Source organism: Anastrepha ludens, chromosome 4 (assembly GCF_028408465.1).
Source record: "Anastrepha ludens isolate Willacy chromosome 4, idAnaLude1.1, whole genome shotgun sequence".
NCBI classification, from domain to species: domain Eukaryota; kingdom Metazoa; phylum Arthropoda; class Insecta; order Diptera; family Tephritidae; genus Anastrepha; species Anastrepha ludens.
Genome location: NC_071500.1, coordinates 50,000,001 through 50,013,577, shown reverse-complemented (window position 1 = coordinate 50,013,577; position 13,577 = coordinate 50,000,001). Strand labels below are relative to the sequence as shown.

The 13,577-nt window shown below is 35.3% G+C and overlaps 1 long non-coding RNA gene across 1 annotated transcript in view; it reads right to left on the bottom strand.

Annotated features, from left to right (window-relative positions):
* Positions 1-346: 346 nt before the first annotated feature.
* Positions 347-13,577, bottom strand: part of LOC128862251 (uncharacterized) — a 44,728-nt gene continuing 31,497 nt past the window's right edge. The window contains exon 3 of the long non-coding RNA XR_008454443.1: positions 347-460. This is a non-coding gene — a long non-coding RNA (uncharacterized LOC128862251). The remainder of the gene's footprint in view (positions 461-13,577) is intronic.

Sequence of the window (13,577 nt, the reverse complement as noted above, 5' to 3'; positions counted from 1 at the left end):
ATGAGGCTTTGTCATGAATATATATTCAGTATTGCCAACGCGATAAAGTGATAATTAGCGCCATCTGTGTGTCACCTATAAAATTAATTCAACCTCACAATAGTATTACAGAATCATATTTGGTTTGATTCATTCAGTTCATTTTTCTGTTAAGATACTATTCCACCCAGCAGGTTTTTTAATTGACTATGTCAGTCTCTTCATTAAGGGGTTAGGGGTAGTCAGTCAGAGGCCCGAAAAATGATGATTTTCAATAATTTTTTTTTGCTATTCAATTGCTTTATTTTAAATAAATAATAAAAATAAAAACAAACATAGCATTAACACGTCATATTTCGACTTACCTTTGGCAAAATTTCAAAAAGAACAATTAATAATTGTAAAAGTTATCGCTATTTGTGTGGAGCCTGTTTCACCAGAAGTCCCTTGCGGTGATCATCACAAGTCCTTGGAGATTTATCTAAGACCAATCGGATAAGAGAAATTAGTTTTATTAATAGCTAATCTTGTGCCTCATCGGAGCTTTTTTTCAAAAGTAACAATAGAAAAAACCGACAACTAATTCTTTAAAAAAATCTAAATTAAAAAAAATCCTTCGATCAGACACGAGTTTTCTATGTTTTTCAATTTTTTTGGAATCTATTAAGCAGTTTTTAAGTTGTAGTTATCACCAGTTTAAAAAACATAGGTTTGAGAAAAAAGTTTTCATAAATCGACAGCAAAACTTTAAATGGTTTTGCTGTCGATTTATGAAGTGTTATACGAATTATTTAATTACTTACACTGTGTCATCTATTACTGGGCCATATAATAGTTCTTCAGCCGTCATTGTAAATATTTATATTTAGGTAGAAGAAGAAGTCGGTTGCTCGCAGCTGCTGCTAGCTACTTGCTCTCGAACCTCTAGAGCGCCCGATCTCCCTTTGTTATTTCTTGAATAACTCAAAAGTATTTGTCGGATTCACTTCAAATTTTCACACAATATTTTTTAAGATATTATGTTTTAAGAAAATGCAAAAAACGAAATCTATTTTTTGGAAAATTCTGACTACCCCTAGCCCCTTATGTTCATTTAAGTTAAAGAAGCACATACGTTTTTAAATTTTCGTGCTTATATTTTTCTTATAAATTTCAATAAGTAAATTAACAAGTAAATACTACACTTTTGCCGATGACAGTAAATATGAATATTAATTCTCTCTGTCGAGCAATTAAAAAAGTATTTAAAACGGTGGTCTAGCTTTGTAGTGCCACATTTTGCTGTGACAGGCTCTGACATTGGAAAAAACAACGGGAATAACAAGCAGACAAACACTATTGGGAAAAGGACGGCCGATAGTCAAAAACATGATTGTATTGAAAAGCTGTTGGAGCCTTTATTTAACTGGACTTTAATCAGGCAACTGACTGCATTAATTTATAAATGCAATAACAGTCCATTAACATATCTTTGTGTGGACATGCTACATACGTATGTATGTACATTTGTTTCCCCACTTTGCTATTAATGCGCGAATGTTGCAGTGAAGTTCAGTTTGTCATTTAATACATATTTTTTACTGAGTGCAGAGGCAAAGGACAATGAAATTGATATACATAGGTATGCGCATACATTTTTACATAATTATATATACATGGATATGTGTATACGTATATGTATGTATGTGTACATCTGTATGCATATGTATACATTTATATACTTTAAATGGGAATATTTGCTGTTGATTTTCATTAATTTTGCGGTTGTTGTTTTTCAAAGCGTTTCCTTTTACAACTTTGTTGTAAATACCATATCTGTAGATGCATTCCTTTCAAAATATATGCAAGTATTTATATGTATGTCTCTGCATGCACATACCGTTCACTAGATTGTGAGTTCAATATCATGACTCTTCGCGGTTTTGTTATCTTTAGCGATTTTTGGTGCTCTACAAACTCGTTACAAACTCGTATAATAATTTTGAGAATTAAAAGAAGCAAAGGTAAAACAAGTTCATAATTGCCATAATTGATTGTATATTCACATACATACATATATACTTATAATATTAATATGTATTTATAAATGTGAGTTGGTTAATGAAGTCAAAGAAAAAGTTTAACAGAGCACTGAATGCTAAAACTGTTGGTGGTAGTTGGGCAAAAAAATATATTATGTATGAGCTAAAGTTTTTAAGATAAAAATTATTTTTAGTATAAATTAGCTTACTTTGTGATAGTGGCTATAGTTTTGAAGTATTGAAAATATAAAAAACGTTAATTGGATCTAATATTTCTTGTGAACGCCATACTTTCTTACAACGAATGCGATAAAATTGCATTATTTTGTTCATTAACTTTTATGTTGCAGCTTCAAGCAGTCTTACGAAAAATAGCCCAAATGCAAAAGCAATCTGGTGACACGAATTGTCTTTTAGACTACTTTGGAGCACGACTTTTCTTAAGGGGACATATACACTGCACGCGCTCCCTTTACACCTCTGCAAGCTGCAAATAAGTCTTACATCGCACATACAAAGTTGATGAGGTCGTCCAGAAACCAGAAACTATGAATTTACAAAACTGTCATAAGACCTACACTCACATACGGGTGCGAAGTCTGGGTTCTAAAATCCAATGAAATCGATCAGTTAAATTGCTTCGAAAGAAAGGTTCTGAGAAAAATATATGAACCTGTACGACTTGAAGGCCGCACTTACCGCATCCGCTACAAGGACGAGTTAGACACATTTATCAGGGGTGCAAATGTAATCAGGTACGTCATAGCGCAAAGGATTCGATGGTACGATCACATTTTGCGAATGCACAACGATAGAACTCTAAAAAAGATCTTCGAATCAAATCCACAAAGCCGCAGAAGAAGAGATCAGCCGAGAAAATGATGGAGAGATGACATCGACGGCGACTTTAGAGTTATGGGTATATCTGATATCAAACGAAAAGCTGAAGACCGCGCAACGTCGAGGCGAATTGTAGCGGAAGCAATGGTTCGCCCCGAACTGTGATACTTTGATGATGATGATGAAGTATATTGTACTTCGTAAGCAGTTCAGTCAAAAAATCTGCTTACCAAAAACCTCGTTTAATAAATCAGCGATTACATTCGCTTTTCGAAAGTATTATAGAATTTTGCTCATTGCTAATAGTATTAAAGTAGAGGTATAAAAAATATCACGGCTGTGGAAGGCATTAAGCAACACTTATTGGCTTGTTATGCCTTGTTTTCCTACAAAAACTTCATTGGCCAAATGGAAGCAGTTTATTCAGAGTATGACCATACAAATATTGTAAAGGGAACCTAATGGGGTGGAGTTCACAAAATTTAACTGCATTGTATATTAAAAATTTAACTCAATGACTTTCTAACAAACAAGCCGATGCAAATTCAAAACGCATAATTTCTTTCTATTTCTATCGGAATGAAAGATATGTTGATATAATGTTGAATTTTCGAAATTTCCATTCAAATAGAGATTTCTAAAGCGGTGTGACTTGCAACTATAGCGAGGATAACTGCACGTCTCTTCATTTCTTGAGTTAGGTCGTAGTCCTGCATGTCTTATCTAATTAAGAGCAAACAGAAAATGCATGGTTTCGGAAAGTTACAGCCACATACATGCATGCCCTCAAATACTGTATGCACCCTGTGTATAATTGACGCTTACACTATTTTTAGGTGTCTGACCGAGCTTCTCCACCTATTTACGTAGGTTACGTCTTGATGCGTTGCGTAAATGGAGGAACCTTTAGAACCGTCTGTGAACGGTTGTGATGACTTTTTATGAGGAGCTTTTTCATGGCAGAGATAAATAGACTCGGAGATTTGTCATTGTTCGGCAGACAAACAAATATCTTTCACTTCGATACTATTTCTGAGGTTGCAGATGTATGCCCGTTTGCCACAATAGCCCAGTTTGCCCTTAATGTCCATTTAGCCGGGGGAATTGCTCAAATTCACCATGCTGTACGCAACAGAGCCATTAGAAATTGGATCTCTGAGATCCGCGTCGCCTTAGGACGCCGCGGTGTATATTTTAATGATGCATATTTCTTTATATTATTTGGGGGGAAAAAATTCATTATTTTCTCGGTAATGGCTGTAGTGATCGATATCTTGTAAAGTAGCGATCAAGCAATTTAAAGTTTATACTCGCTGTCAAGGTCAAAATTCACACTTTAAAAAAATTCTCATGCTGTTTTTTGTTTGTTCTGCCAATTATGGTGTATTAGCATACAAGGGGCTTTGAAATGAAAAAGTAACTTCGTGAATAACTCACACATGGCTTGATGAAAATACTATACTTCATTTGGCTTGAAACAAAAATTCTTTTGTATTTTATCAATAAATATATTTTTTGTAAATATATATGTAATTTTCGGTAGTTGACTGGAGCTACGACTTCAAAGTAAAGAAATTTCATTCACACATAATGTCGGAGTTGCCTAAACAATTAAAATTTCGCTCAAAGCTACCGCTATCTGAAAGGAAATTTTCTCTGCATTCTTGTTTTTAACTTTTTTAAATTGGCGTTCCGGCAAAGCCCTTAAATATTTTATAGCTGGTTGTTTTAAAAATTTTTCTTAGACATTTAAAAAAACAAGAAGATAATTGCAAGCCAATTTACATACATACATATGTACATATTGGCTGTGTAAGCGAATCCTTACATTCCATCGAATACACAAAGCCTTGGTAGTACGTACCTGACTTCTGTGCTTACCTGGCTGCCACGAAAAAGAAGAAATAACTGCGTAGCCAGCAAATCGTAGCTGAACATTTGTATGCAATCAGCATATTTAATTAATGCTTGTTAAAAGGTGGATAAGAAAGACCCAAGCCGCACTCTCGAACAGTTGGTGTCGAAAGCCCATTCGCATTACGCAGGCACCAATGGAAGAATACGAAAAATGTGTAGCATGAAAATAGGAGAAAACACGAACAACACTGATGGGAATAAATCCTTTGAATGCGAAATAACGTTGCGAAAATAATAAAAAAGCGATGGCGCACGCGTAATCCGACAACGTGTGGTTGCAACACCAATACAAACAAGCATGTTTGGCAGCAAGTAGCTATCTGGCAGCAAGCGTATTGGAGAGAGAACGAGATGCGGCCGTGATCGACGGCAGCGTTGCTGACACTTGGAATGGCAGTTGCAATGTCGTAATTTCGCTGAGCATTACAAGCGGGACGCGCGTGGCTCACGACACCCGTACGCGGACATGTTGCGATTTCGTACAGTAAAAATACTTATGTACATGCACTTTCGAGCAAACTACATTTACCTAGAGGTATGCGCTTGTATGTGCGAGAACAGAAATTCTTACGTGCATTTGTACAATTTAAAAACCTGCACATACGTAAATAAAACTGTAAACGCGGCAAAGCATTTACCCAAAAAAAAAAAAAAAAAAAAAAAAACACAAACAAAGCACGCGCTTTTAGTTGTCACATCAGCACATGCACACTTTACTGCAGTCAGTTCAAGTATTTTCAGGTTGTTCCTTTTTATGTTGCTCCTTGGCGGCGTTGCTATTTAACACCCAATAAATTGCAATTCGGCAGGCGACATGCAACTGGGAACTTTCTACGTGCCAAACATACCTACAATTGCTATGCAGCATTGCAATTCCTCTTCGGTTTGTTGGTGTGTTGAGCGAATTGAAAATTAATTTTTAAGCATTTCAACCCCCTGCCGACATCTCGACTGACTTCTTTTACTGGCCACTCTGCGCGCTTAAGTGCATCTTTTTTCCTACTTTTTTGTATTTTTCTCTCTCTCTTTATTGTCATTAAAGGAAAGTGTCTTCTGCTTTAATTCATTTTCTCCAATTTTGTGCACATTTAGCAGTCATCGCTTAAATGCAACATGTTCTATGCGGGCTTGCTTAAGTTGTATGCTGCAGTGAGTGCACAACTGATATATGTATGTATGTATGTATGCATGCGCTCTTGCCACAAACTTGCAGCTTCAGCAAGTACATGTAATACATAAAAAAATCTTGTTAAAAGGAACCAAATAAAAGAAAAAAATAAAAAAGAGAGAAAAAAAAAAAACAAATAAAGAGAGAAATTGCACAAATTGTAGAATCGCCTTTGTTAAATTGTCCTTGTTTTTTTCGTTCAGAAATGGGTATTTGTTGCACTTCCCTTGGCGTCGTCTTTCATTCATTGTAAGTACCTGTGCCTTTCTTGTACCAACTCCTTCGCTATTGGCGAAATAAATTCATTAAATGCCATTTTGCCTGCATCGATTGTGTCTGAATTTTTCGGGTGAGGGCATACTAAATTGATTTGTAGGCAGTACAGAGGAATGCTTGTCACATGCACGCAAGTATATATACTTATAATGCTTACTGCAGAATTAAGTATTAGTATTAGGGGGGTTTGACACCGATTTTTTTAAAGCTGCATTCGTTATTTGGTGGAACGTTAAAATGAAAATTAATGTTTTAAGTCAACTAATTTTGTATTTCAAGAGGTAATGCTAGTGTCGGATTTTTGTTTTATTTATTCTTGAAAATAAAAATATAAAGTAGTATCCTACGAAAAATGAGCGGCCTAAAATCCCTGAGTATTGGAAAACCAATGCCGTTCAGAGAATATCGCCTATCTCGATTATGTTATTGGCTTCTCATGCTTGTGGGCACGCTTATGACTGAGGTAAAGCAAAAAATGCAAATCCATGTCTTTCTATTTTAGTAATACCAACAGATGGTTACTAGCGGCCGTTTTTTTTAAGAGCTTGAGATATTTATACTGGTACGATAATACAAAGCAGGTATTTTGTTGAAATGATTTTTTTTTATTATCATCTGATAGTTAATTTCATAGGATTTATTTTTTGAATTTGATATCCGACATATATCTCCCGCGCCTACGAGTTACATGGCACATTAGGTCAGCCAATTTTTTGACTGCTTTTTCCATTAGACCCGGCTGGATGGCTTTAATTTTGGCCCAAATTTTCTAATAAATCGATTGCTATGTTGTGTGGCAAGGTGTGCCCTCTTGTTGAGTCCAATTGTCGTCGATGTTCAGCTGATTAATTCCTGGATATAAAAAAACAGTCAGCATGATTTGATAGCGTTCGCCATTCACCGTAACGGCAGTTTCTTCCTCATTTCGAATGAAATAGGAACTGATGTGCTCCATGAACTTCGCGAAGGAATTCCTTTTTTTCATAGTAAATTGGAAACGTTGTTCTGGTGTTTAACGATTCAAGGAGACTTGCCAATCCTAACGGAACAGAAATGTCAAATCAATTTGCCATTCTCAGTTGTCGAACAATAGTTATCGATATCCATAGTTCTCACGTAGCTAAAAAAACACCTCATATATATCAGCGCTTTATGTCAAGGCAGAGAGGATGGCTTCTTTGATAAAGCATATTTCTGCATATTTTGCGATAAGCAGATGATTTTTGTTATTCAAAGGAAATACCTACCGTTTGAAGCTGGCTCCAAATGGCAGATATTTTTTATGGGATGTTTTTGCATGGCAGAAATATACTCGGAGGTTGGTCTTTGTCTTCGACTTTTTCTATCATTTTGGTGTTTCATGAACGGAGATTGGACCTTGCACCTTCTAGAATGCTGGTCACGCACCAACCCATTCGGCTACGGTGGCCGCCCATGGAACAACATTAACATGTACGCCACAAGTAGGAGGAAGAGCTCGACACCCTTAAAGGGTATAATAACCTATTATATATAATCCTTAAAGTAAATTACGGATGTATGCCAAAATACATTAAAAAAATGGATGCGTCAAATCCGATTAAATGCTGCTATAGAAATTATGAGTGAAACTAAAATACATTTTTGCAGTATTGAATTAAATTTTGTTTACTTACTTTTTACTTATTTTAACATACACGCACGTGTTTTCATTTCATTAAAAAAAAATTTATATATTTTAATATACAATATATAATGAAAATATTTTTTATTTATTTTTTTTTATTTGTAAAAGCAGGAATGATAATAAAACTATTAGTAAACTCAAGCAAACGGAGCGCTAGCAGCAGAGGCTTTCGGCTGGTTGATGAAAATAATTCTTTTATTTTCCATCCAAAAGTCACCAAAGCTGGCGCTGGATAATTTTAGTTTATATCATATAAAACATTTATTTTTATGTTCTCCGTTTTTAGGTAGGGGAAAGCAGTTTTGTTTTTGGATTACTTGTTAACTGGTAAAACAATAAATTCTGAATATTAGACAAGCTAAAGCAAAAAATTCATGAAAAAGTTGCAAAAGAAAAACAATATATTTTTCATCAGAGCAATACACTGGCTCGCATGAATTAAATATGTTGCTGTTGGAGTAAGGCTCCTAGCGACTTCCACATATTTCCTGATCTAAAAAGATTCATGCGTGGAAAGCGGTTTTCATCAAATGATTAGGTCAAACCATAAGATTGTGTCTTTTCTTATCGAACCGCAAAATTTATTGTGCCACCTAGTATTTACACACAATTTGTATGTCTATAAATAACACAAATCGGCTTGTATGCTAACGACTTTCGTCGAGAAATTGAATGCACGACAGAATTTAACAAATAACTAATACAAATTTAACGAGCCTGATGTGAAGTCCCCTGGTGAGTAAGTACTCACGTGACTACGTGTATTTTGTTCAAACGTATTTAGTTCAGATACACCCATTATTTAATTCCTTGCTCACCCATTTCCCGCTACCAACGTTTATAATCTAGGTCAGTCGGTTGCCAGTCTGTCAGTTTTATTGGCGAGATTTCATAGTTTGCAGCGTTTTCACTTTCGAAACAACGAGCGACCGACACGGGCGTTGCAAATAATAATCTGAAATATCGTTGCTGCTCTTATTTTAGTGGCTGACAGCAGCTATCCCTTTGTATTACAATATATGCTCGTTCCCTTCGAGCCATTGAAAGTGACAAAAACGTATATTTATTTATATATATATTTATAGTAAGTAGTATATATGGAAAGTATAACCCATGTGCTCCATTTTCAATTCATTTCCTTGGAAGTAATTATATATATATATGAATATACATATATATGTAAAACTATAGTATATATAAAATAGATAGTATAAATAATTAAGTGTACAAATATACATTTTTCCCAGCACATAAATTTCAAATATACATAAGACAAAGACAGAGAAAATGTCTAAAATAGAGAAGTGGTGATAAAGCGATAAAGCCATCAAATTGTTATTAATTGTTGCTTGCGGTGGTAAAGCTTGAATCAAATTGCAACATGAACTTTGGTAGCCGGAAGTAAACTTTTTTTTTTTTAATACATTCTCTTACTATACTTATGTATACACCCCACCCTCCGACTAATGTTGGGGTGGAATGGGGTTTGTTTGCTCTAGGCGGGGGAGACCTCGCAACATCCTCCGTAAATCGATTGGAGACCGATTTTCTTAGTCCTCCCCTTCCCCCACTGCCTCCTGCAGCACTCGTACAGGGACCAGCCCTATCGCCAAAATTCTTTCTTCCTCCTGTTACTGGCGGTCTGACCGCCGCCGCGCTGAAGCAGTGATCGGAGCCACCTGCGTCACCTCCATTTTTGTGCTTTTTTAGTCCCCCGAGTGTCGGACATAAGAAGTCCACCTGCACAGAGGTCCGTGTACACAGGTAAGACTAGACCGGAGATCGCCAGGTATCCGGAGCACTCCGTTCGTGACTGGACTATTTTTATAGCTGGGTCGCCAGTCAGGCTGCATCTTGGCACGGGTCGTATTACACCTTGTTTCAGCGCAGAGCCTTTTCCAGAGGCTTGTTCCTCCGATTAGCAGAACTTGGTCATCGGAATGCACTCGCTCAATCCTGGAATTTATGTAAACGAGCACGTTGCCTTCTTTTGATAAGGTCTGATTAATGATTCGATTAAACCCGCGCACCACGACAAGGTGCCTACCTTCGCGGAGGTGTGAAGGGGTTTGCATGCATATCACTTCGTCTAGATCTCAGACTTAATTACCATAGTTTAATTTAATTTTTTTATCAGGCAGGTTTATGGAAAACTGTGTAAGCATTTGGTTAGCACTCAACATGCTCATAAACTATAAAAACCTCTCCACACTATTTTAAATTCTCAAGATATGTTGAGATGCAAAGTCATAGGCAGTGAAAAGGGGGGGAAAATTTATTTTAACATCAGAGTTGACGTGTTGAGTAATTGTTGCAATTTGCCAATAGTAAAGTAAGTTAAATAAATTAAAACCCACTGGGAACACTGTCTCAGCAGGCATCCTTCCCCATTTTGTCTCTGTTTACACAGCTGAAGCCACAGCAATCCTGAATTTGCTCATTTCTGTTGAAAACTCAAATCTTAAAACAATTATATGCACGGACAGCAGATCAACAATAGCGTCAATACTGAATATAAGAAATAAAACTTATGTTATTTCCCAAATTCGCAACAAACTGATCGGCAATAACAACAACATAAAATTAATGTGGGTACCAGGCCACACAGGCATTAAAGGGAACGAAATAGCGGACGAACGAGCTAAATTGGCCGCCATGGAACCGCTCAAAACATTTAACAAGTTTTCGAAAAAAGACTTCAATAAATATGTACTCAATCACCTGTATCAAAAACAATTGGTTACATGGGGATCTACACAGCACCAATACACTACATTTAATCCAAACAGGCTAAAACCCGAGTATCCATCTTACTGCCGATGCAATGATGCCAAAATGGTTGTTCGGCTATTCAACAGAACTAACCGGCCAAACTGCCAGCACTGCCCTACATCACCACTAACATCAATTCATCTTCTCGACAACTGCACACAATTTTCCACAGTAAGGAGCAATATTTTTGGGGACCAAATCCCATCATCACTATTAAAAACTATATGCTACGAAAATATTATAAAAATATCAGATTACTTAGCACAGACCGATTTAAAGAAACTTATTTAACTAATTTACTATAACTTTACCTAGTTTGCCTGTAATTAATTCATAATTCCTTTTATAACAAATCAGAGAGCCGAAGGTCCTGGCAGCCAGTGCTCCTATTCTCGTGTTAAAATAATTATATTATTGTACCACGTTTGTAAATAAATAAATAAATAAATAAAACCCACTCAGCTTACTTCAACACCCAAACAGTCAATCAGCTCGCATTTTCTTCTATCTGAATTAATTAGATGACAATTGCGAGTATTAGATAATATGGGAATGAAATAGGAGTTGCAGCTTCTCTGACATATACATTTTTTTGTAAATGTAATTCTAATATAATTTGGAAATATTTCTTTCGCTGCCAATATGTCATGAGTAACATCAATAACACGACAGACAAATGCGCCGTTTCTTTGCATGGAAGTTAAATAAATTAGTGCTATACACTCTTTTTTATATTTATTCGTATATATGTTTTCGTATCATATGTCTATAAATTGTTTCATATTCCACCGATTTTGCTCGATATTCTTTATTGCAGATTTGAAGCTCTAAGAGCAAAGTTAGAGCATAGACTTATAGTTAATTTCTAGTCTAACAAATTTTAAAATAAAACTTTCTTTAATTAATACGAAAATAGAAAGCGAGTTATGGCAATGTATGCGCAGAAAGTAATATAAAAAGAACTATATCTTCTAATGAAAGAAAAGTATCTAAAACGGCAATGTACCTATCTACAAAAAGTAGAAAAAATACATCTCCTAATGCACGGAAATTATCTAAAATCAAAATAAGAAATATAAAAGAAACTAATGATTGCAAGAACAAATCATAAAGATAATTTTTTGGATATTGCAAAATTTAATTTATTTTGCAAATATTAGCTTGATTTCCACATGCAAAGGCTTACAAACAATCACTCCTATTACAATATTGAAATATTAGGGGAAAATGGGGAGTTGTGAGACACAGGGAGTTGTGAGACATTGTTACCTTTCAGCATTATTCATTTGTTTACATTCGATTTTAAGTGTCAACAAGTGCTCTCGATGCGATCTCACTTTTCAGCTAGCATTGGTCATATTTACTCGCATTCGACGCGTCTCTCCAGTTACTGTGTTTTGGAATTTCTCGATAAGTTTTTTCATCATTTGTTTTGCGATACATTCGATCAGTTGTTGAAGCAAATTGCAAATGTTAATATATACAAATTATTAATTGTCCTATTAGCTTTGAATTTACACATTCACTAGGGCATGAACGTTCGATGTGTTTATGACTACGTGGCCATTTATAAAAAAAAAACGATTTGGGGAGTTGTAAGACAACAAATGTGGGGAGTTGTGAGACACCGTTTTTTTCGACGTTTTAACGCATCTTTCATAAGTACCTCGCAATATTCATGCATTGTTTGTATATATATCATGAATATACATATATCATCGACAAAGGCGCAATGCCGAAAAAGTTAAGCAGAAACAACTCCATTCATTGCAATGTATGCGATCGAGCTGTGCACCTAAAGTGTGCCAATTTACGAACTGGTTATTATACATGTTCTCACTGCGAATCATCAGATTGATGGCATTGCAGTTTTTATACACTTTTTTATAACAATTGTCTTTTCTTTTTTATTTTTCATCTTAATAACGAACTAACAACTAAAATAAGTCATTTTTATTGATTTAAACCATGGTGTCTCACAACTCCCCACATTTTTGTATTTTGTATTATATTTTATATTATTATATACAATTTTAATTTTAAGGAAAATTGTAGTTTTCTTAAATAGGCCATACCAATAGCTTCCAGTATTCATTGACTAAAGATTCCATCGTTGACATATGCAGAATATTAAGATTTTGAATAATACGGGTCCAAAAACAAAAACCCGTCTCACAACTCCCCATTCTCCCCTACATATTAATTGCTTTGTAGCAAATTTGAATAAAAATAGATGTTAAAACTAAATTCGGCTTCTCAGAAAATATTAAAGTGTAAGTTTGCATTAAAAACAAATTAAATTAAATTCATAAAATACTAGGTTCTTCAATAAGTTTTGAGGTTCGATAAGAGAGGGCGTTGCTACTAGTCCATTTTGTTGTTGTTGTTATGTTGGTGCATTCTTCATATGCACCTATGTGAAGTTGCATTTCAATCCGTCAATTCATTATTTGTTTAAAAGCCATTTAGTTTCGACCTGTCACATAATTTTGTACAATGGAAAAAATCAAGTATCGTGCAGTGATTGATTTTTTACGTTTGGAAGGTTTAAAAGCACATAAAATTTATGAGCGAAGGTTAAAAGTGTATAGTATATGGACTTTTTGTCATCAATTAGTACAGCAGAAAGATGGGTTGCTGAATGTAAACATGGTTGTACAAGCCTTGAAGATAGCAATAACACCAGAAATTGTAGAAGAAATACTGTATATCGTATTGAAAAATCATTGAATGACTGAATGGGATTTAGCAGAAGCCCTAGGCATCTCATGGGCAGTGTAAGCAATATTTTGAAAGGTAAGTGCACAATAGGTGCCGAATTTCCTAACAACAGAACAAAAACACAATCGACTGCGACTTTCTCAACAACATTTTGAGCGTTTTCGCACTGATAAAGTGGATTTTGTGCACTTATTGATGAGACTTGGTTCTATCATCA